Raw genomic sequence first — 11,019 nt, 5'->3', positions numbered from 1 at the left:
GCCATATTTATTCTTACAATATACATCAATATCAAAAATCACTAAGAACTTAGTATTGAACCGACATCAAACCTACTTAGTAAATAGCACATCTAAATAATATGTAGTAATTAATAATATATTTTTTTTATTTTTTACTTTTCCGTTTTGGAAGTTGGTTGTTTTTAAAGTAGTTATTTTTATCTGTAATTACAGATAGTCAAATTCATAATCCCGCCTTCAACAAAGAAAATGATGTCGCTTGCAACCGTTCCGTACATATATGATAATTTTTATTTTCAAGCACTGTTCTTATGTAATTTTATTTCTATTGACTTCAACGTACGCTCAATGATATCATTATGAAAAATTATAAATTATTATAATATAATAAAAAGTTATCCCACACTTTTGGGTTTATTTTTCTCTTACTTTGTAATATTCTCTTTTAAAAGACAAGAAGCAAAAAGCTTTAATTTTTAAAGAAAGGTTTCACAAAGTGTGTACTGCTACGTATGTTATTGTATTTATGTTTATTTGATATCTTTATTAATTATTAAAGTAATAAAGATATAAAAACATATAAAAGTAAAGTAAATACGATCCAATACCGTAAAATATTTATTAGTATGATTTTTTTAAGAGTTTACTAGACTAGCGTAGTATGACATTCCACTGTAAACCATCATCTCACCCATCATAATTGTAGTTCACCTGTAAAATATAAAATTAATAGATATTTATTGCTATTGAATGTATCATAAAATTATGAAGAAGACAATTTATGGAAAATTACTATTTCTTTCAATACCGCCTCATGGCAGCCCCATAGTTTTCTCGGTTTTGCAAAGAAAAAGAGAGACAGAGATATTATGTTTCTATATGACATAATGTGCTCTTTAATATAAGTATAATGTCTTAATTATGGTCAATGGAATCACTTAATAAGACTTTTATTAAAATACAAAATGTGTTACTGAACCAAAATTAAAATCTGTATACGGGGTGTGGCGTAATGGATGGATAACCGGTTGTTTTGCTATATCTACAGCTGTTTTCAGTACAACTATCCGCTAGTCATATTATACTGTTATATTATTACTGTCATATCTAGGCGAGTAAACGAAGCATTTAGCAATTTAATCAATGTGATAGTGTAATTCCACAGGTAATACACCATCCCGATATCAATACACACTTTACAAAGATGATAGAATATAAGACAATTTTAATTTAAAGATTCAATAGCAGTTCTTATTCATATTTAGATTTGTTATCTATAATTCTTATATTAGGTTCTTTCCGAACCCTCCTCAAGTTTTTTCTGTTATTAATTTTAGGTATTTATTATGCCAAGTTGCTCGTAATTTCATGAATTCTATTTTTTTTCAAAACTTTAAATTCAGGAGTTAGAAATTAAAAATTAAACACGACATTCACACAGAATAATTTTTATTGTAATCGCCAAAACTATTTTCACAAATGAAGTAGTTCATTATCAACAAATTTAATAATAAAATAAAAATTTAATATAATTAATGGGCGGTAGAAATTTAATGTTTGTCTAGGAATGATGTTTGGACTACTACTGTTTGGACTAGGACTTTGTGATGGGAGGCGTGGTAACTGGGGGATGGGTGGTTATTATGAGTCCATCTTGGCAGGCGACGTTGGGCACACTCGCGAGGGCTACGAGCGCCGCTGTTACGGACCTGTAGCCGAAGTCAGCGCTCGCTTCTACTGCGGGGCTCACTGCGAGCGTCGACAACAGCGCAGCTACGACGAACTGAAACGAGTTAAAGTGAATGTAGTTGAATTAGGTGAATTGGTAGGTATTCTCTGTTACAGTGTAAAGATTTTCCTTTAGGTGCTGCCCATTTATTGAATATTGTAAGTTTATAATTATAAATGCGTCATAAACAAGGATAATTGCAAAAAGTTAAAAAAGTATTATCAAATCCTTACTTTATAAGGCTTATAAAATATTATTACTTAAATGCGATAATGAGTGAGTGTTTTTTTTTATTATTTGTCCGTATTTATGCAAAATGGAACCACTCGACAAATTTCGTTTTTTACTTTTATTGAAGAATACTCATTCAAAAGTGGTCTAAATTCTTATACAAACAAGAACCACATGATTTTTACGTTGGAAACAAGGTATACTAAAAGCAGAAAGGAACCACCAGCAACAACGAATAATACCATATTAAGCAAAACCGAACCACAGCACCACGGGACTGCTTTGTTCAAACAAATAAACGATATTACTATCATGTCATTTTATACAAAACAGATCCACACCTACTTGGTACCATTATACATTACACATATTTCTATTAATAACAATTATTTTTAATACACAAAATGGAACCAGGTTTCTGTGGTATGGTTATGCGTAAAATAAATACATAATTTAATTGTAATTTTTTATTGCAAAATAAAACCACAAGCATTCGGTTCTATTATGCATAAATAAATATTGTAAAACATTCTGAAACCCATCATCGCTATATGGAACCAAATGCCTTGACTTGTTACAATGCTTCCCATCTTTAAACAACGTATTTCATTACTTAAATAGCTCAAAGTGCAAAACTCCAATTTTTTAAGTAAAACGTCGAACATCTGTCAATATAGGTGACATTCAGCGAAGTAGTTCGAATACGTGACGGTGTTTTTTTCCTCCGCGAAGTAAGTTCTATTGTTTTTGTTAATTACCTTTTAAATTAAATGTGAAAATGTTTAGTAATAAATAAATAAGCAAGCAATTGGTAAGAAAAGCATTGGAGACGAACACCGAAGATAATAATGAAGATACAACGGGTAAGTAGTTTTATTTAATGCATTTAAGTACTTATTGAATCTGAGATGCAGGTACGCTTTATCCACTTTTGATTCATTCCCGATTGTGGTGTGATTTTAAGAAGATAGTTCATTAAGTAAGTACAAGAGGAATCCTCTGTGGATTTACGTCGTTGTTATAATGTCGTTGTTCACGAAGGCGCGGCGAGTCGAATTAAGAGATCATTTTGTTACGATTCATCTGTCATTGTGAGATGAAACTACTAAAGTCTAAACCCTGTTTTAAAAATAACTGTCGATGATCTAGGTACCTACCTACTATTTTGGTAAAATACGTTTAGATTCAGATTCAGTACAGTACATTCAGCCACATCATTCAGCGCATATAATTATTGAAGTAAAACTTCTTTAGGCGCGACTAGGGAGTAACTCAGATTTTTTTTCTGACGGAAGTAACGCTTACTATAGTCTGCGTAGTTTCCGCCATTTAAAAATAATAATTCTGATTGGTTGTAAGTATATGTCATATACTACACGCTTCTTGACTTATACGCCAGCTAGTGGCAAATATCATAATCAATTAGGATTATTTATTTTCAAATTTTCAAACGGATCAATTGTGAATAGCAAAGTGAATGAAAAATTCAACAGTTTTAAAAACATTATTTTAAATTGCAAAATTTTTTGAAAATCTCTAAATATACTTGTTTATTTATTACTTTTAAAATAAGTAAATTAAAAATAAAAATAAACATGTTGCGGATTATAATCAATCTATTTTAAATATTGCTGAAGACAAAGTAGTATCCATAGCAACAGATATGTACATATAGGTTGTCATTCAGTTGAACAAGAAGCATATTATGTACGCCAACAATTTCATAAAATGTCAGTTATTGATACAGGAGGATCGCCTTATGAAATCATATTAGTTCTTAACAAATTTTACATTATTACAACCAATATTGATGTATCTGATGGCTTAGCCAACGGTTGTGTTGGAAAGTTAGTGTATATTGAACGTGATGACAGTGATAACATCATACGCTTATGGCTTGAGTTTCCTGGTAAGATAGGAGAGAAAATTAGGAAAAAAGCTGCCCATCATATTCAAACTCTAAACATTAGTAGAACAGCAGTCCCAATTTTACGAAGATCGTCATCTGTACCAATGAATAGAAATAAGACAATATTTGCAAAGAGAAATCACTTTCCATTAGTATCTGCTTGTGCGCTTACAATACATAAGTCTCAAGGTGGTACTTTTGATCAAATCGTTTATGGATACAATAAAAGTCACAGTCAGCAGCTGTTATATGTAGCATTATCACGAGTAATAAATGGATTGTTCATTGTCTCAAACACCGATGACAACAAATTTTATCATGGAAGAAAGCGTCCAGGGGGAATAGTTGATTTACAGTGTGAATTTGAAAGACTTTCAAATTCTCGCCTAATAACACAACAGGAAGAATTATATAACCTTGTAAATGAGAGTAACATTACACTATTTTCCTTCAACTGCCAAAGTTTACGTGCTCATGTTTCTGATCTGAATGATAAAGTATTAAAAAGGTCCACATTGCTGTTATTTTCCGAAACTTGGATGAAAAATGACGAACAAATTCTTATTGAAAATTTTTATTGCGTTACCCAATACAAACGACCCAACTCAACTGCTGGTGGAGTAGCTGTATATCATTCATCTACAGATACACTGAACAATGTAACACCAATTCAAAATATTTCACCAACTATATTATCACAAATTTCCGATGAGGTTTCACAAATTGGTGACATCGCCTTGGTTCGATGTGTTAATACGAATGACCAACCTGTGATTATCGTTGTTATTTATATTTCTACAAATACTAGCCTGACAAATATCATAAAATTTATTCATCAGCAATTACTTCACTTCACAATTGAAGGTTCTCGACTTTTAAATAGTAATTATCATGAATTACCGATGATTCTAACTGGAGATTTTAATGTTAATTTTCGCTCTCAGGAATCTCAGCCGTTAATTGATTTTTTAGAAGAAAAATTTGATTTATCTATGAATACTTCTCGACTTCATTCAACAACGCGTTTCGGTACAACGATAGATGCTGTATTTTCAAGAAAAGTAGCAAATTTAGAGAGTAAAATTTATGTTTCACATTATAGTTACCACAAACCTATAATTTCGTACGTAAGAAATTATGATGACATTCAATTACCTGTTTCGAATGAATAATATTAATATAACATTTAAATAATCTTTGTAAAGCACATGAATAATAAATATAATTAAATTATAATATAATATTTATTTATTTAAGTTAATATTTAATCATTTCAGTGATATATGTCGTCAACGCCAAAGAAGTTTTACTTCAATCGCGCGTAAAGGTTACACGCACACACTTTTTTTTTTTGTTTGATTTTAAAACTCGCGCGGCTACTGTTTTGATCGGAACAAGGCCCTAGCCTGCGAAATTCAAAATTTTAACAAGTTTATTTAATTTTTTGCTAGGGTTGCCACTGTTGCGTATGATTTTTAGGGTTCCGTACCCAAAGGGTAAAACGAGACCCTATTACTAAGACTCCGCTGTCCGTCTGTCTATCCCTCTGTCTCATGAACCGTGACAGTTAGATAGTCGAAATTTCATATGATGTATTTCTGATGCCGCTATAACAACAGATACTAAAAAAAAGAATAAAAAAAGACGTGTGGCACTCGGGGACTGCCACGGTAAAGCTATTGCATAGCATGCCTTCAAGCCACACCTCCGAGCCCGTCGGAGTGGAGAGCGTGAGGTTTTTTCGTAACGGAATTTCTCGATTCGGTCCCCGCGCTCAAGACCCGCGATAGAAGCTATGCAATAGCTTAATAAATATTTAAGAAGCTCCCATACAATAAGCCGTGATTTTTTTGGCGTTTTTATAGATAATGGTACGGAACTCTTCGTTGCGCGAATCCGACTCGCACTTAGCCAGTTTTTGTACATGGCGCATGTACATACAACATACTTAGTCGTCTAGTAGGGACACGGCTTTATAAGAACTAATAATATTTTGCTGTCGCCATATACCTACCTACGTATAAAAGCCACGCGGCTTTATTATTTTGATTTAAAGCTTTTTTCTATTTATTACAGAAGATAACGAAGAACCTTATACGTCGCTGCCTCTGGAGAAGCTTTTTTCACCTTCTAGCGATATTCAGTCCATATTACATCTCATTCCACAAGATGCACAGTTTTTATAACGGTCTCATTAGTGATGATGCAATAGAAGACCACATAGATGGACTAGACACGGTGGATTTCGAAATCCAATTTGATGATAACGTCGAATAAACGTCCTATATAATTATTATTTTATATATTTTATTAATTAAAGCTTTAATTACGACATTATAAATACATAGTTTCATTTATATCATTAAATCCCTGGGATGTGGTTCCTTTTTGTATAAGAGAAAACCTATCAATTGATAAATGTTAAAAGGAACCACATGCACATTTTCTTAATTATCTAGAAAGTTTAAGAATATTCAGAGCAAATTTATATACACATACTTAAATAAGTAATTTATCAATGAATTTAAATAAAATAAATTTTAATTTTACTTCATCTAACAGAGCTGCAAATGTTTTTGTAAATCCTTTGATATCTCAGAAGTGCGTTTTTGCTGGGTGGTTCCTTTTTGCTTAAATACGGACATTTATTCTTTATTTATTACTTATCTATATATACCTATATAAAAGAAAGTCTGTATGTTCCAACACTTATAACTCGAGATCTGCTGAACCAATTTTCATGGTTTTGGATTTGTTGGATTTGTTACCGCCCAGAATAGCAGAATAAATCATAAAAACAACAAAAATTAGACCAATAAATATTTTCCCAAAATTTTGATTTTCGTACATGTCAATCATTAGTAATGTCAATGCTGTCAAATACGGAAAATAATGTTTGACATTCATGCGTTCAAAAATGTATTATGTGTAAAATAATTAAAAAGTAAAAAGGGTGAATAAATATTGTTTGTATTTTTTTTAAATCAATTATCAAAAAGTGCAATAAAAGCAGATACATAAAAATTCCTCAAATGATTGTGTTTACGCGTGTTTTCAGAAATTAATAAGGTATTTTTGGTGAGGAATCTAACCAAGAAGGTTAGTTTTTTTTTTATATCAGAGCAAGCAAAGGAGCAGATGGGCCACCTGCCCCCCTAGACAAGTGGCTTTCTATTAGCGTAAAGTTCAATAGAATAGATTATGAATGTATGAGATTGACGTTTGATTACGACGACGACGACGATTGATTACGTCACTCATACATTCATAATCTATTCTATTGAACTTTACGCTAATAGAAAGCCACTTGTCTAGGGGGGCAGATGTTAAGTGGTCACCACCGCCCATAAACACTTGTAACACTAGAAGTGTTACAGGTGCTTTGCCGGCCTTTTAGTTCGCTTAATTATTAAAAAGAAATTCTAAAAAAAAATAAAAATTCTGACAATAGGCATGACGACAGTATCCATAAATGATCGTATTAGTGTTTTTAAGGGAAAATGTACAATAAATAAATTCAATATAGTGACTTAGAAATCTTAAAACCATTAAGATTAATGAGATTATCAATAAAATAAAACATTGAAATTCTGCAGTTAGCCATTTTGACTAAAACACGCGTGACGTCACGCTTAAGTAAACAACTCGCGTCAGATGTGTTTTGTTGTTATGAATATGTTGAGAATACTCATTTTTATTTATTTTCTATTGTTTCACGTATGCTTTATCGACTCAGAACAGAAATACAATTGCGAATTCACGAATACGTGGTTCGGGGTTCTCCGCACCAACTTTATACAATCATTTCTTATTATTTCTCGCTTGAAATAATTACTAACACATTTTTGAGCATTATTTTTATGTGGATTCATACTGCAATACTGCACACCACTCATAAACTTTGAAATTCGTTTCTATAACACATATTAAATAAAGACTTTTTTAATTTTCTTCGCAATGCGTACAAATAATTACGTATTTACCAAAGTTTGACGTCACGCCTACGCCATGACACCTGCGAGCTGTTTTGGCACAGATATTAAATATTTTTTGAAAAATGGCTTTAATCTTCGTTAAATTTAAGTATATTACCGAAATATAGGGTTTTTCTTGTATAGTAAACGTATACACACATTATGGAAGAGGATTTCAAAATCTTTCGTCATGCCTATTATAATTTGTCGCAATTTCGTCGACTGCTTCAACAATATTGCGTTGTCATAATAATATTATTACGTATATTAGTTAAAATTGAAACGGAGCCCCTGATTATATTGGTTCGAACCAAGCTAAATTGCGTTTTGAAGATTACATCCATTTAAGTACGCGATGCAATTAGCACAGAGAAGAAGATGCAGAAAATGTTGGTCTGTTTACTGCGACTTAAACAGGTCATGAATATGCGCAAGATGCAATGACATACATAATATTTTCATCATTATGGTCGGCCAGATTTATTCATTACATTTAAAGGAAATTATTCAACTGCTGCTTTCCAAAAAATCCGATCATGAGTTACAAAAGCAACACATCTTTGGGATTATTCAATGATGGATATGTATTCAATCGAATGACAAAAATAAGGCTTGCAGCATGCACATTTAATTTGGTTAGTCGAAAGAATTCGGGCGGATAAAAATTGTATGTGCGGGGATTGCTAATCCTGTAACCGATCCAGAACGACATGACATTATGTTCTAATCACGAATATATGATTCATGGACCGTGTGGCACCATCAACCGGCAATCACCATGCATGGTTGACAGCGAGTGTTCCTAAAGGTATCCACGAAAATTGACCGCACCTCACAGGCAACGATGGTTACCCACTGTATCATCGTCGGTCGCCCGATGATAGTGGTAGAAGTAGAACTATCATAATTAAAGTGAAAGGAAACGATTTGTGGTCGACACCAGTTAAAGAACGAAAAGAGTTAATTCGAGTGCATCCCAGGCTGCAAAACGTAGTTTAATTCAATAGGTAATTTTTCTCTGACACGTGTAGGTATGAAGTATTTAAGTAATTATTTTTTTATTCTATTTGTATATGTGTTATTCATCGAAATAAAAAGCCATTATACCTATATCTATATTTATTTTGTATCATTGTATTCCGTTCATTCAAATTAGTTCCAAGCCCAAACGTAACACGACATTCATTGACTGCAGGGCGGTACAAAGTTCGCCGGGCCAGCTAGTTAGTAGATAAATAAAAATGTCTCATTAAAAATATGTGTATCGAGAACAAACTCTCGTATTCAAAAGAAATTCACTTGGGAATGAGATATTTCAACCCGGATAAAAAGTAAAGCTTGTCCGAACAATCCCCGTACACCTAGTAAGAAAATCCAGTTTTATATGTATTTATATTGTTAATTTCATTTTCTTTCACACAGTAGGCACATTTCCAAAATAAAAACAAAAAATAAATGTTACTTACCATTACAGGAATCATTGTGATAAGCGGTTTTCCTTACTTCTTGTTCTCGAAAACGACGACTAATAGCCAACTGAAGAATATCAAAACGCACCTCTTTATATACTCAAAAACTGCCAGAAGTTCTAGTCATGCATGTTTATTAAATATATAAATAAATTAACGACTACAAAAGAACACTTCAATTTTTTGTAATTCTTTTATTTAAAATTCGTTATAGACCGGGAGATATTGACACAAAATTTCGAGTCATTTGTAACAGGATGGCGGTTCTACAGGGGTCTTAGTACGCAATGACAAAAATAAAAATGATGGTGTGAACGCTGGTACCGGTGGGTTAGTCGCGTGGGCGTTAGTCGAACTCGTCGGAAAAATAGCGAAAGTCAAACGATTTGTAACACAAAAATTTTAGAATTTACCGATAGCCCATAAAAAAGAAGTAGGCGGTAGTGCCATGCCATACTTTTCCGGTGTGACTTACAGCCCGCCATACCGACGCGAATGTGTTGATTTAAAAAAAACAATTATTCAACCATTTGTACCAAGCTAACTTTTGCACAGGTAACCATCGTCGTGCAGCCATTTACAAAAATCGCCATGCCATACTTTTCGGACGATTCCAAATGGTCGCCATACCGCCGAAAATCTGCAATTTTTTTTTATTTCGCCTATCTTTTTGTACCAGTATTGCATTTGGCTTTTTGGAGAGTATTTGATAAAATGTGACCATTATTATATTTGCCATACTTCTAGTAGGGGGAAAAAGTGCTGTCATACTTGAAAAATTAATTTAGTATTAATTTATATAAGTGAAGATTTCCAACACCTAGATCTTTGAAATTTTGTATTTATATTCGTTGATCCTCAAACTTACAGGAGAAATAAGTGCCATACTGTTACAAATCGTTTGACTTTCGCTATTTTCCGATGAGTTCGACTAACGCCCACGCGACTAAGCCGCCGGTACCAGCGTTCACACCATCATTTTTCTTTTTGTCATTGCGTACTAAGAACCCTGTAGAACCACCATCCTGTTACAAATGACTCGAAATTTTGTGTCAGTATCTCCCGGTCTATTAAGTATGAATATCAGTAAAGTACTCGTTCATTTTGTATAGAATATATCTTTGTATGAAAAGCAGTTATGATTTAATAATTGCTATGAATAAAGCCAACATATATTTTTTTTTAAGTTCATCTTCATAATAATATGTCATCTTATTATTGCCATATTATGTTTATAATTCCAAACAACCTATCTTTTACACTGTAATGTTACATATTTTGGGACTTTAGTCCTTCTGAGTGGTCACAATTTTTGTATTCGATGAATGTATAAGGTTCATAGAAGCTTTACTTCAGGTCCTTATTCAATAAATTAGTTTTTTGTACTTTATTTAATTAATTACCGTTTTATATGATTTTTATGGAAAACTATCAAACCCGGCGAACTCCGTTTAGCCACCAGAGACACCTTTTCTTTGTTATAAACCTCACGGAGCTCGAGACCTTTCCAACGAATGCAAAACCGTGGATATCGGTTCGTGCGTTCTGGAGTTATAGCGTCAGGAAGGAAAGCCCGATTTATTTTTATATAGTAGAAGACAAGTATTCTTTAAAAAAATATTCAATGTACAGTTTTGTCTTTCCTACGATTTTATTATAATATGTATAGATTATCCTAGATCTCTCACGCACATGTTTGACCAATTTGAGCTACGTATAATAAAT

General features: G+C 32.6%; 1 long non-coding RNA gene across 1 annotated transcript; it reads right to left on the bottom strand.

Annotated features, from left to right (window-relative positions):
* Positions 1-1,576: 1,576 nt before the first annotated feature.
* On the bottom strand, positions 1,577-9,364 carry LOC149904104 (uncharacterized). Its single transcript, XR_016457346.1, has 2 exons — positions 9,292-9,364; positions 1,577-1,765 (listed from the first exon to the last, which is right to left on the bottom strand). It is a non-coding gene; the product is annotated as an uncharacterized LOC149904104 (long non-coding RNA).
* Positions 9,365-11,019: the final 1,655 nt, after the last annotated feature.

Source organism: Colias eurytheme, chromosome 12 (genome assembly GCF_061535395.1).
Source record: "Colias eurytheme isolate Ceu_HAF_F1 chromosome 12, ilColEury1 Martin Lab GWU primary, whole genome shotgun sequence".
NCBI lineage: Eukaryota > Metazoa > Arthropoda > Insecta > Lepidoptera > Pieridae > Colias > Colias eurytheme.
The sequence above is the reverse complement of the archived record's forward strand: the minus strand, read 5'-3'. Positions and strand labels throughout refer to the sequence as shown.